The sequence below is a fragment of the Coturnix japonica genome, chromosome Z (assembly GCF_054131305.1).
Source record: "Coturnix japonica strain WE chromosome Z, WE-NBRP24, whole genome shotgun sequence".
NCBI lineage: Eukaryota > Metazoa > Chordata > Aves > Galliformes > Phasianidae > Coturnix > Coturnix japonica.
In genome coordinates, this window is record NC_140702.1 from 27,712,442 (window position 1) to 27,724,821 (window position 12,380).

The window sequence follows — 12,380 nt, forward strand, 5'->3', positions numbered from 1 at the left end:
GTTTTCCATCCTCATACAGATTTACAGTGAAATAGGTACTTTTTCCATAAATCACAGTTTTTCTCATTTCAGCCCATTTTTGGTCCCAGACCTTTTTATTTTTATTTTTATTTTTTTGGTCTGCACTGGATGGCTGTAAGGTCTTCCAAAAAACAGAGATGATGAAGAAGAGGTGGTGGCATGGCTTACTGTGTTATACAGTTTCAGTGGTGTTCAGTTCAGGGCTAGGAATGACAAGGTTAAGTATATACAGGTAAATATCAGCTGGAGGGCCAACATGGATGGCATCCTCATGGAGGACTTTCCTGATACACACTGGAAATAGAATACAGTACAGAAACAGCAATCTAGAAGGTTTATGGAGTGTGTAGAAGGCAACTTCCTGATACAGCTGGTAAGAGAGCCTACCAGGGGAGGTGCTTACCAAGCACTAGACCTGATGTTCACAGAGTAGCCATTTAATTAGAAAACAGTAAAAGAACAGTGAAATCTCCTGAGATATGTAGTTGTTCTTCTCTTCGCAGAAACAGGTCACCAGAAATATCGACAATCCACAAAACTGGATGTTTTGGCTTTGTGATTTCTGTTGTTGGTATTGCATATCAGAACACCATGAAGAACAGTGGGAGTTAAAGAGTTAAAGTTCTGGTTCCGTGTTACCACCATTTGGGGCATTTTAGGTTCCCAGAGAGGAGGGGAGGCATCTCTGGAGGACTTGGGGCAAAGAGGAAGTGGGGTAGGAATCCGGACTGGGCCCCAGCCACTCTCTGCCTCTGACCGTCTCAGCTTGCCGTGGAGAAAAGCACGTGGTTCCCTTGCACTGTCGTGGTTTGACTCCTATTTTGTGTACTCTTGTCTCTCTCATTTTGTTTGATTTGGTTACATTCAGTAAATTACCATTCAGACAGGGGGTTGCTGTGGTAGTTTTGGGTTTTACCCAGACAGGTAGTTTGGGGGTTACCCAACCTACAGGCCTAGGGTAAAGTTGCTGGGAGACTACACAGAAGAAACAGACCTGGGGCCGTTAGTTGATAATCATCTGAACATGAGTCAGCAGTGTGCCCAGGTAGCCAAGAAGGCCAATAGTATCACAGCTCATATCAGAAACAGTTTTGCCAGCAGGACCAAGGAAGTCATCATTACCCTGTCCTCAGCTCTGCTGAGGTCACACCTTGAGTGCTGTGTTTGGTTTTGGTCCCCTGTCTACAAGAAAGACATCAAGACCCTGGAACATGCCCAGAGAAGGGCAACAAAGCTGATGAGGGGTCTGGAGCACAAGTCTTATGAGGAGCTGCTGTGGGAACAGGGATGATTTAGTTTGGAGAGCAGGAAGCTCAAGGCAGACCTTAACACACTCTGAAGGGAGGTTCTGGTGAGATGAGTGTTGACCTCTTCTTCCATGTAACTAGAGGTAGAAATAAGAGGGAATGGCCTGAAGTTGTCCCACGGGAGATTCAGGTTAAATGTTAAAAAAATGCTTATTCTCCAAAAGTGGATGGGTGCTGGAATGGGCTTTTTGGGAAGGTGGTGGAGTCCCTGGATGCACTGAAGAAATGTTTAGATGTTGTACTGAAGGACAAGGTTTAGTGGGAAACATTGGTGATTGGTGGACAATTAGACTGTATGATCTTGGAGGTCTTTTCCAACCTTAGTGATTCTGTGATTCTATGACAGATTAGATTTTCTCATATTTCTTCCTGGTCACATGTTTTCCTGTTTCTTTAAGATTAGGTAAAATAGAATTACCTGGACACAAAGAAAGAAAGTAATTGGTAGTAACAGAAGTCTTCTAATTGAGGGGCTGGGGAAATTGAGTTCAGAGATGATGAAACTCCTATAAAAAAGCAGGACTGAACATCCAAGAATTAGTTGAAATAAAATGAGAATCTTCCTAGGGACTACATGGATGTACTAAGTTGACTGAATTTTAAACATCATTATGTTAATTACAGTATTGCATTAAAGTATATTTCCACCTGTGAGGAAATGTAGGGAAAGGTGAAGCTGGTGCTTTAATATACATTTCTGTATTCCTTGGATAAAAGGAATTCTAAAGATTTCCTCAGTACAAAGAGATCTAATAAATTCTAGCTTTCTATGCTTGATTATTCTTCAAAAAAATCTTTGTGCTATTCAGGCAAAGGGAAAGCTGATGGTGAGTTCCTTACTTTAAGTGCTGAAGGGATTTTACGTGGTGAGGATTAAAAAAACTCAGCATACTTACACTGCATATTCGCTGCTTCTTCAATAGCTAGACCTGTCAAGACCAGTTGTTCACCCACTAAATCACCTGTGTTTGTAACCTTCAGTTCTGCTTTGCAGTTTCATAAGTGCTTTTGTGATAGTAACCTTTGAGGGCTGCGCATATCTAACTCTTAAGCTGTTCATATATGGTGCCACTGCATAGGCTGCACTGCTTTATGTATCATTAGATGTGCCAAAATATGTGAAGATAGCCTGAGTTTCTTTATGGCTGTTTTAAAATTGGAGTTGATTGAACTCTGGCCATTCAGTAGTTTGCACACTCTACAAACCACAGTTTTCATCTTCACTGAAGATGGAAATGCACATTCAGTATATAACTGTTGTGTATTTAAATTTGCATCAAATAAGTAAATAGCAGCAGATACTTGAATTTTGAGCAGAAATCCATTCCAACTATTATTTTATGACAAGAAAAGCATAGAATCATACAATCATAGAATGTCTTGAGTCGGGAGGGACCTCAAGGATCATCAAACTCCAGTCCCCCTGCCACCAGCAGGGCCACCAACCTCCACATTTAATACTAGACTAGAGGCTGCTCAGGGCCCCATCCAAACTTGCCTTCCAGGGATAGGGCATCTACAACCACTCTAGGCAGCCTGTTCCAGCACCTCACCACTCTCTCTGTAAAGAACTTCTCCCTGATATCCAACCCAAATCTTCCCTCCTTCAACTTAAAACCATTTCCCCTGGCTCTGCTGTTATCTACTCTTTCAAAGAGCTGGCTTCCCTCCAATTTATTGGCTCTCTTTAGGTACTGAAAGGCCACAATTAGGTCACCTTGCAGCCTTCTACAGGCTGAACAAGCCCAGCTCCCTCAGTGTATCTTTGCAGGGGAGGTGCTCCTGTCCTCTGGTCATCTTTGAGGCCCTCCTCTGAATCCTCTCCAACAGATGCCTCTCTTTCTTGTACTGGGGGCCCAAGACATAGACACAGTACTCCAGATGGAGCCTCACAAGGGCAGAGTAGAGATGGATAACTGTGAGTAACGTGATACATTTGCTTTCTGTGCTGCAAGAGCACACTGCTGGCCCATGTTCAGTTTTTCATCCACCAGGACCTCAGGTCCTTCTCTGCAGGGCTTCTCTCAAGTACTGCTCATCCCAGTCTGCATATATGCCTGGGATTCCTTCAGTCTAAGTGCAATTGAAAAAACTTGCAATTTGCTGTGTTGAACCTCATTAGATTCACCTGGCCCACCATTCAAGTCTATTGAGGTCCCCTCTGGATGGTTTCAGTTCCTTCTAACATATCAATCACACCACTCAGCTTAGTGTTCGCAGCAAATTTGCTCAGGGTGCACTCAATTCCATCATGGAAATAATTGATTAAGATGTTAAAGAGCACTGGTCCCAGGACAGACTCCTGGGGGACACTGCTTGTTAGCAGACTCAATTTGAACACAGAACCATTACTCACCATGCTTTCTTTATGGCCTTCAACCAATTCTTTATCCACCAGGTGATCCACCCATCAAATCCACATCTCTCCAATTCGGATATAAGGATGTGGGGGGGGCTTGGGCTTTGCACAAGTCCGGGTATATGACATCCATCGCCTTCCCTTTGTCCACAAATGTTGTCATTTCTTTTTGCGCATATGCTTTTGTGTAGCACTCAGCCTTGAAAAATTGATGTCATCATGTACCTGGATTTATACAAAGTATTTGACATTGTCCTGCAGGTCATTCCTGCCTCTGAATTAGAAATACATGCTTTTGATGGGCAGACCACTTCAGTGGATAAGAAATTAGCTGAATGAGTAGTCAACTGATTGATGTACAAGTAAAGATCAGTAATGAGAGGTGTCCCTAAGGGTCACTACTGGGGCTGGTGTAATTTAACATCTTTGTTGGTGACATGGACATCAGTATTGAGTGCAGCCCCAGCAAGTTTGTGGGTGACACCAAGCTGAAAGGTGAGGTTGACAGGCTGGAAGAAACCAATGTGAGTGGAGGGGTGCCATCCATGGGGATCTTGACAGGCTTAAGAGTTGGACCTGTATGAAGTGAAAGGACAAGGCATAATGGTTTTAAACTATAAGAGAGTAGATAGATTAGGAAGAGATTCTTTACTCAGAAGATGGTGAGGCACTGGAACAGGTTGCCGAGAGAAGCTGCGGATGCCCCTCCCCAACAGGCATTCAAGGCCAGGTTGGCTGGGGCTCTGGGCAGCCCGATCTGGTGGGTGGCAGCCCTGCCCACAGCTGGGTTGGAACTCTATGGTTTTTTAGGTCCCTATTTAATGATTCTCTATGCCTCCATACCTCTGTTTCTCTTTGCTCTCAGATGTGCTGTGGAATTCCCAAATCTTCACATTCCCTGTGTTTTCTTTGTCAGCTATTCTTTACCTTGCTATATTTGGCTCTTCTGAACTACAGCAAACCTCAAGCAAGTTCTCAGCTGTATAACACTGAGACTGGTAACTGAAGTCAGAAGTCTTCCTCAGGTTGACCTTCTTTCTTTGAACCAGCTCCTTCACTCAAAACAGTCAAAACCAGTTTCTTTGGCTATCTTTCCCTTATGTTTGCCCAGCTGCATTGTCTTGAATACAGAAATGTCAACATGTCCCACTGGTCCTTTTCTTCTGACTTTCCTCAAAGCCTAGGATATTTAATCTTCATGTGAAAGGCCCCTGTTTACCTGATTCCTACTTTCAGTGAGGGCTTATCTCGAGGGAGATAGCCATCTCAGGAGGCACTGACCCAAGCCTACCCAAATACTCATATCAAAGAACCTCTTCTCCCTCCTGTCTAGTGGAGGCAGAAACCCTGGGATGATCCCTGTACAGGGAGGTTGTATAGAAATTAAAGAGGGGATGAACCCCTACTTCAGAGGCAGAGTTTGGGGAGTGGCTTACTAGGAATAGCCAGGACTTGGGAGGAGTTTGATAGAATGGGGGAAAGGCTTTTGCTTATCAATAGTATATTATAAAGGAAGAAGCTCCTGGAATTCCAGATCTGAAACCTTCAGATGAGAAATGAGACCAATCACCACAAAGGAGAGCACATTCAAAACATTACAAGCATTACTTGCTTCGCGGAACTGAGTGGTGCATTTTGTGTGGCATAAATATGATTGCTTGAGAGACACTAGTTGTGTAATTGGGGTGGCGCAAGCCCCCCCATGTGCCAGTGTATACACCTTAAATAAACTACCTTACATTCTGACTCTTGTGAGTCTCAGTGCTGTTCTACAGGTCACTATAAATTGGAGAGAGACAAATATGTATTAAGAAATGGCTGAAGAACAGATTGTCGGTGAGGATAAAATCAGAGGGATGTGTCTTTCCTGTCTTTCATGAAGGGAAATAATTAAAAATGGCAAGAATTGACCTCCAGCATTTGGTCCAAACCTAGAAAATCAGTCTCAAAATGTCAGCGGAAGGAAATGTAATTATAAAGGGCATCAGCAGAAGCTACAGAGCTTCTTGCAGAGCAATCCACACTCCCCAGGCAAAGTAAAAATTCACATCAGAGGAAAATGAGATGAGAGATGAAAAGAAATTAAGTGTATGTCTCATAAAATGGGTCCCTGGCGGCTGATGTTCATATGGAGGGTAGTAGATGAAAACCATGGTAATTTTGGTCTCTCCTCTTTCTCAGAATCTTTTTTTTTTTTTTTCCATTTACTGAATTTAATTTTTGACACTTAATTCACATGAAATTTCAGTAGCAGGACTGGTTTTAAATGTCTTTTAGAAGGAATTTTGAAAGGCTTCAAAGGGATAGAAACAATCTTCAAATGAGAAGTGCTGCCAACAGAATAATCATATGGCAGAATAGCAACAGAACAAATGTTCACTGGTAGACTGTTGCAGATCTGAGAATAATGCAAATTTAATTTTTTTCCTATTTTAAAAGCCAAAGTCCTCACATTAGGCAAAATTTAAAATAGCTTCCCTTAGATGTGTTTTTCTATACATCTTTTGGTTATTAGGACAGTGATATCAAAGGAACATGGACTTAAACTAAGGGTTAAGAGACCTGCAGTCCTTTGTGTTTATTTATTGTATGCCTCATAGTAAGTCATCTAGGACAGAGCTTTAACTAGCAGCTGACCAACGCTAAGAACGGAGTTAAGTGATGGAATGAAGGAGTAACACAAAAATGGAATATTGGCTTTTATTCAGGCAGGTCTTAGAATAGAATCATCAAATTATGCTTTGGTGCATAGATGAACAAAGTCAAATAAGTAGTGATTCCTCATCCAGTTGATTTTGAAACCTGTGGTATTATTCAGCATTCAAGTCATGAGAATTTTACTAATTAAATGCAGCATGTGTGTTAAAAAATACTTATCAGGGTGGAATTTTTCAAAGTAAAAGTTTTCAGAGTAAAAGTTAAAGACCTGGGGAGTTCTGACTGGGGTAGAATTGAGCCAGGCACAAGATAAGGCAAATATACAGGGTGGAGGGAGAGCCTAGCGTGGTACAAGAACGAGCGTGCTCACTCTTGGAAATCCTGCTCTCCTATCTCCATGGAAATATACAAAAACAACAGGTTGGTAATGGACCTTATATGGAAGTGTATCCCCTCAACACTGTCGGGGAGTTTGTGAGCCTGAGACGCTCAACCAACGAAACAAGCAAACACCAGGTGAGCATTACCTGCATCGTGTTTAGAGCATATAACTGAATATTTTTGGCTGAGCAGCCCGCAATTTCTCCCTCACCAAGAGGGGGCGTGTGCGCATCATTGCAATAACGATTAAACTTTGCTGCTACCACTAAGATCCCTGCCAAACCTGAAATGTTTGACGTTGAGTGTTTCTCACGGTATGCCCTTACATTGAGATTAGGAGGCACAAAAAATACATTTTATAAAAGAATCGGAACGCCCAGGGAAGGTGGCACAGGAGATGCTGTCATGCTGCTTATGGGTGCTCAGCCATTATCATCACTCTCTGGTGTGATAGGACTCCTGCTCAGAAGCTGTGAAGACTGGAGGAAAAAAAAGAGCATTTCAGGCTGCAATTTGCTAGCTGCTACATAAGGGCTCAAAACTAAGTGCATTAGCAAGCACTTGGTAGTAAATGTGTACTCAGAGCCTGCTAACCTCATTTAGGGAAATAATTACATTAATAAAAGACGAAGATGACTGTGAACAATATCCGGGATATACAAATAAAGCATGATCTACCTTATCCCTGCTTAAGCTGATACACTTGAGTGCCTTTCCTGGCAAGTTTAATCCCCAGCAGCAAGCACCCAGATGCCCCGGTGTTACGAACCTCCTTTCCTTCTGTAGGAAGCATGTCATTGGTCCACACACCTGGCCTGATCAAAGTCACGGAATCATAGAATCACCAAAGTTGGAAAAGACCTCTGAGATCATCCAGTCCAACCATCCACATATCACCAATATTTCCCACTAAAACAAAGTCACTCATCCTGGGTGGTAAACCAGGTGCTGTCTACTAAGAAGACATTTCAAAAAGGAAAGCACTTTTATGCTCTGTTATTCCTCAGTCTTGACCCAGTTTTGGAGAAAGACAATGTGATTTTCAGTGGCTGCACTGGAAGCAAGAGGGAGGCCTCTGATGTTTCTAAACTTTTTTTTTCACTTTTTCCTTCCAGCTCTTTTTTTCCAAATTTTGCTATATTCTCATCTGTATGCATAAAAGAGAAGTTTAGGGTACTTCCATAAGGAAATCTTAGAGCACCACAAAGCTCAGCTGATTCTAGTATTCATTTATCCCCATACATAAAAAGCTCCAATTACAGTCAGCAGGCAGTCTGCATATGTGAGGTGTTTTGAGAGCTGAGTGTTATGCAGTTATAGGGTGCGGGTTCTTTTCAAATTTGCTGCACTGTATTTATAATCAATGGCTTAGCTTTTAATTGATTGGGTTTTGATTTAATTGACATTTATTACAATCCTCTTGCTCCTTGCTCTGTTGCAGCTGTAGCTAGCACACATATGACTGTATACTTACAGTGGGACTACTACCTTCCCATGGAAGAAAAGGCTTACCCCAGAGTCTCAAGATTTCTTTTTCTTATTGTCTGTGTTTTTCTAGAGCTAGAAATATGAGGCTATTATTTTCATGCCTTGAAGTTCATTTGTTTCATTAAAAAATAATAAATATCTGCCATTAGTACTGTTACAGCTGCTAGCTATAGCTATGAAAGTATTTCATATTTAAATGAGATGTTCAAATAAAACTAGTTTTAAAGAATTAATCTATGATCATTGTGTCAGAAGTGTCACTAAAGAGTGCCATTCCTTTGTAAAGTGGCTTATGAGAGTACTGTAAAGCTCAGCATTGCATGCTGCTTTGTGATTCTGAAATGTAACCAGTTTTATCTGAGTCAGCAAAAACTTGAAGCACCACATAGCTATACTTCGCAGCACACCACTGTTGAGGTGTATTGACATTATTGTCCTGACGAATATATAAAGTCTTTGCATGGAATATTCAGATTTTGATGTCTAAGGCTTCTATTTTGACCTTTCTTTCCTGCATCAGCAGCTTTTAAAGCTGTCAGCACTACAAGCTGATACTCTTGTATTGTACATGGTTTTAAACAAGTCCTTGGTTCATACATAGGTTTCTCTGAAAGTAATGCTTCCTATTTATTTACATGGAAACTACAAAAGATAAAAAGAGTGCTGTAACAACATTTGCCAGAGTAAATTCCCAGCTACAAAACACTATTTTTCAGTATGATCATCACCATTAGCTATGCATTTTTACCAGCAATGAACAAGAGCTGCATGCCACATTTATAAAAATCTACAGTAGCAAGAGGAGACCAACCATTTCACAGCTCCTATAATACCAGTGTTTCTGAAATGCATTATACACCACCTCCACTGAGTCATGTGGGTGAGCTGATTGAGATCACTCTATGATGTGACATCAGTTATGTGACTTTGTAATACATTTTTTCCTGTTTTTTCTTTCTGTTATCATAATCAGTGATTACTGATATGAAATACATTTCCCAGTCGTATTTTCCTCTTCTGCAAGATAACTTTTTTGGCTTTTTGACTTCAAAAATGTAATGTAATCCAATTGAAGATCCCATTTTATTTTATACTTGCCTTGAGAGGATTCAATAACAGCAGATGTCTCTCTGTAGGGTACCGAGTACAAGGTAACATCCTGTGGATATTTCCTGTCTATCAAATTTAAATGAGGATCAAATTTATCTTTATCTGGAGTTTTACAACAGTAAGTACTGGAAAATATTGACACATTTTATCAATACACTCTTTTCTTTCTCTCTGCTTTATGTTACATCTGTTTTCTTGTCATTCTTCCCTCCTGGAGCCTTGATCTCAGTATTTATCTCTGTGTGCAAGTCTATCCATGAAGGCAATTTTTAGACAGCTCTTATATTTAGCCAGCCCTGTTAACCTTATGCAAGAGTCTTCAAAAAAAAAGACAAACAAGTGAGCATCTTCTATCAAGGGAACAATGGCCAGGCCTAAATACCAAGACAGGGATTTCCTAGTATTTCATAAGTCTTGTAGGACTTAAAGAACACTCAGAGGCTTCCATAAAACTCACTGAGTTTTGTACAAGATATTTCTTAATACACATAAGACTTATTTATGAAGTGTTCCCAATATTTCACATTTCGGTATGTGCCCTGATTATATATACATTTTAGGCCATGCAACAAGGAGATTTCACTCAGCTGCCAGTTGGACCATGTCATACAGCCAGCTGAATTCAAGCAGAAAAGTATTCTTTTTCATGTAGTTATAAGAACAAGAAGTGTATTTTAATTTCTAAATGAAAAATTGTTTTAAAAACACAAATCTGATTAATCTGATTTTTAAAAATTTAATAAAATATTAAAAAAAAAAGTTTTTCTTCCATTGTAGGAATTTTCCAGGTTAGACCAAGAGTTCTGTTTATATATATATATATGAATATATATATATAAAGAAGATATAATGAAGAAGGAAATTCATAGATTGCAAATAAAACAAAAAGCGGGGATCATTTTTACTAGAAAGAAAATCATTGCTGAGAGGAAAAGCAAAAGGAGCCAAGTGAGAAACAAAATTGGGGTGGTAAAATAGAGTGAGGCAAAAGTAATGGTTTGGGAAAAACTGTTTCTTATGACTCTTGTCCTTCACATTCTTCTCTCCCACAGGCTGTTGACATAAACCTGAGAAGCTGATGAAAAATGCTTTACTTTACATGAAAATGTGTTTCAGTAAAGATGGGGAGAACAGAAATACTATGAATATAACAGGTTAGCAGAATCATTTCTGAACAGAATAACTTTGAAATCTTTGTCCAAAACACTGAAAAATGAGTCTTTAATATTCTATATTGTGTGGGTTGGGCAGTATATTCTTCATTTTCCTGCCAGAGACTGAGATTTACTTCATTTGCTATTTCACCCTAAGAGTCACCAATAAAACTGAATGTGATGTGCATTTCTTCACAGCAAAATACTTGCCAGCAGTCAAAGAATCAGCTGAGTGCCTCTTGCTGCCTTCTGTTTAATCCTGAATTAAGAGGTCCACTAGCATGAAAACTGCACATCAATCTCATTATTTTGAATGAACATTATTTTTAAATGGCTTTTGGATTTTGTTCTGGATAAACCCTCCTAGGCCATGTCTAGCTGATAAATACGTCCTATCTGAAGTACACCGAAACAGAATTAATTACTTATATGGGTAAAGTTAGGCATGTTGTTCACTACTTTTCTGAATGGGAAATAGGTCATCAGTGAAGATAAGTGTGGCTGCAGGGAAGACCAGGGCCTTAATTCATGTTATTTGTACAGTCTATTTCCTGCAGAGTGAGGACCAAGCTAGGCTCTGCAAAGACAATGAGAATAAGTAAAAAGGGAAAATAAATCTGAAGAACAGATTGAAAAGTATGTTTTTCTTTTCCTTCTTGTGTTTCCCACAGCTTTATTCTTTTACTGTAGAGGAACAAGAAAAAAGGAACACTCAAATATTTGAACTCTCTCTGGTAACAACAATAATAATCACAAGCAAATTTTATGTCTACCCCCTGGAGAGGGAAACTGTGTTGTGAAATTTCATACCCTACTTCGCTGCTCCAGTTATTTTATATTCTGGTCCCTCTGCTACCCAACAGCCTATTATCATTTGCTTATTATTCTAGGTTTGGTTTTGTGTTGTTTTGTTGTTGTTTTAATCTTGAAATGATATATACTATTGAATTAAGAAATGCCCTAAACATATAGCATTCAGTCAGTGCACATTTGTTTCTTTTTTCTTTGTTATATTTTTGACTTTTCCCTTTACAGTTCAGAATCCTACAAAACTAAAACATTGATGGAAAAGAGCTATAAAACACCAGCAGTAGTTACTGAAATTTGTTATGTCCAATCCAAATTCTCATCTTACCTTTACACTCTAAAACAAAATGTTGAATCCTGTACAAACTTCCTGAGTCTGGCCCTAGGGCAAGCACCACTGTCTTTCTAAGAGTTCCCCCTTATTTTAGTCAGATTTTTTCCATTTCTTCACCCTAGTATGGTTATTTCCCATAAGTTTTCCTCTAAGTTTAATGAAAAAGAAAGTAGGCTGTCAGGCTGACAAGCCTAGATCCTCCATCCTCCTTACCTCCCTTCCTGTAAATGGGGTCACACTGTCAAGCCTTCAATCCTCTAGGACCTCTCCAGTTGACCAGGAGCACAGACAAATGGTGGAAAGTGCCGTGGCTTTCACCCCTGTCAGCTCCCTCTGCACCCTGTCCAAGTTGATCTTATCTGGCCCCATGGACTTATGGTAGTTCAGGTGAAGCAGCAGGTCTCCTCTTGAATCATGCCGTTTGTTTCCTGCTTCCCATCCCAGTCTTCCAGGTATAGTACCCTGAGGTCATTGGTCTGACTATTGAAGGCAGATGTAAATGTGGCTTTGAGAAGCTCAGCCTTATTCTAGTCCTCAGTGGTCACATTTCATACCGCATCCAGTAAAGGATGGAGATTCTCCTTAGCCCTCCCCTTACTGTTAATATACTTGTAAAAACGGTTTTTGTTCTCTTTTACACCAGTGGCCAAGTTGAACTGAAGTTGGGCTTTCACCTTTCTAATTTTCTCCCTGCATACCCTAATAACTTTTAGCAACTTCTTTGTACTGTCACGAAGACTAAAGTGGGCAAGATGGTGTTA

General features: G+C 40.2%; 1 protein-coding gene across 3 annotated transcripts in view; it reads right to left on the reverse strand.

Moving 5' to 3' along the window:
• HINT1 (histidine triad nucleotide binding protein 1) overlaps nucleotides 1–12,380 on the reverse strand; it is a 69,864-nt gene that overhangs the window by 19,176 nt on the left and 38,308 nt on the right. The gene's annotated exons all lie outside the window — the stretch shown is intronic.